We start from the raw sequence: 1820 nt of genomic DNA on the forward strand, positions 1-1820 counted from the left end.
GGACATCTCCCGTGTGGCCTTCAGGTGGCCCTGGAGCTCGGCCATCACCAAGGAGAAGTGTGTCCGGGCCAGAGCCACCAGGACATTGCTGGCAGCCGTTCTCACGCTGTCCATCACGCCCTGAAAAAGAGTCACTGGTGACACACGGCACAGGAGACTGCTCGAGACCTTCCCTTGGAAAGGCTAAGCCACCACCATCCGCCAGCAGAACACCAGCGCGGGCAGGCGGCTCCCTTTGCCTTCAGGAGTGACCCCTCACCTGGGCTGCTGTCAGGTCCTGGGACACCTCTGCCAGCAGCCGGTTCACCACTCCGCACGGTGGGCGGCTGTCATCTTCCCACAGGACGTGCTCCAGCTCGCAGTACGCCTGCGCTCGGTCACCCTGGGGACAGAGATAGGTCACGTTTTGCTTTGCCCTTGTTCCTGGGGAGCCGCCCGCTGCCACCCATCGCTATGCCGATGTGCTGCCGGGGCCTGGCACTCATGGGAGGCCATGGCACTGGGCCAGGGCAAGGACTGATGATTGGACGTCCCCAGCTCACCTCCTGGTCTTGCAGGCGCTGCAGCAGCAAAGTCACGGCACAGACGGGGACAGGGCTTTCCACCCTGCCTCTCTCCCTGCGACGTGCACATCTGGGCATGCAGCCCACACAGGCAAAGAGACCTGGAAGGAAAGAGCAGAGCAGCTGTCGCTGGTGTTGCTTGGAGCCAGGGCCGAGCATCCGGCCAGCTTTGGGAGGAACGCTCCTCCAGCCCCACAGTGGGGGTGGGCTGTGCTGGCACATGTGTGGTCAGCAGGTAGAGGGGAGAGAGCCTTCCCGTTGCTGGGGTACTGGGGAAACCACGGTGGGCAGCTGCACTCAGCAGAGCAAGGGCAGTGCTGCTGGCACATCCTAAAGAGATACTGGTGGCACACACATGCTCGGGCAACATCACAGTGTTCAGAGAGGTGAGGGACTCACCTCGAAGGGCTCTCAGCCGCTCCATCACAGCAGGATGTTTCCAGATAGACACAACGCTCTCTCTGGGTTCACTTCCTGCGCGTCCCACAAGCGGACTGAGCCACCGCTCCCACCGCTGCCACAGGGGTGAAAGCAACAACTGTGACATCACAGCAAGGAATGACACCTCACAGAGAATGACGTGCCCTGGGCTGGGGACCAGTTTTCAAATGGAACACGTAGAGGTACAATCTAAAGTGTGATCTCTATATTAAACAAGAGAAAATTAAAAATAAGTTTTGTTACTTTTTATATTATCTGATGCAATTTCTGAGGGCTGCTCTGAAAGTAATGCCCTCCAGTGCATGGTGTTGGCCCATGATGTCAGAGGTGAATGTTGGTGGTGTGGCAGTAGGAGTTGAACTTTCCCACCAGTATTCCATGGTGTGTTATTACCTTGTGACAGATGGCAGCAGAGGGATAGTCTGACACAATGGATCTGATGTGGAAGTGCAGATGAAGCAGAGATATGTCTCTGAACTCCTCCACGTGGAAGAAATGTCACCCACTGACATTCACCAATGCACACGGAGCATTGAAAAAGACCAAGCAGTGGATGTGAGCACAGTGAGGAGGTGGGCAACAGCAACAGCAACAGCAGGTCAGCTCCGCTGGTGCAGATTGTTACAAGTGCAGCACGGTGTGCAAACTCTTGTTCATTGCTGGTGAAAAGGCATAGCTCATAGTGTTGACAGTTTTGTAGCTGAGAATGTGAAGAGGTTTCAAGAGGGATTACAGCTTTATTGTGTGGAACAGTGTTTTCCAATTGGGTTGAAGCGGGATTTCTCTCCAAAAGTCTGGCAACCTGTATCTGGATGG

General features: G+C 55.7%; 1 pseudogene; it reads right to left on the bottom strand.

The window, feature by feature from the left end:
- Nucleotides 1-1820, bottom strand: part of LOC104914790 — a 16408-nt pseudogene that overhangs the window by 10561 nt on the left and 4027 nt on the right.

The sequence above is a fragment of the Meleagris gallopavo genome, chromosome 1 (genome assembly GCF_000146605.3).
Source record: "Meleagris gallopavo isolate NT-WF06-2002-E0010 breed Aviagen turkey brand Nicholas breeding stock chromosome 1, Turkey_5.1, whole genome shotgun sequence".
Taxonomy (NCBI): domain Eukaryota; kingdom Metazoa; phylum Chordata; class Aves; order Galliformes; family Phasianidae; genus Meleagris; species Meleagris gallopavo.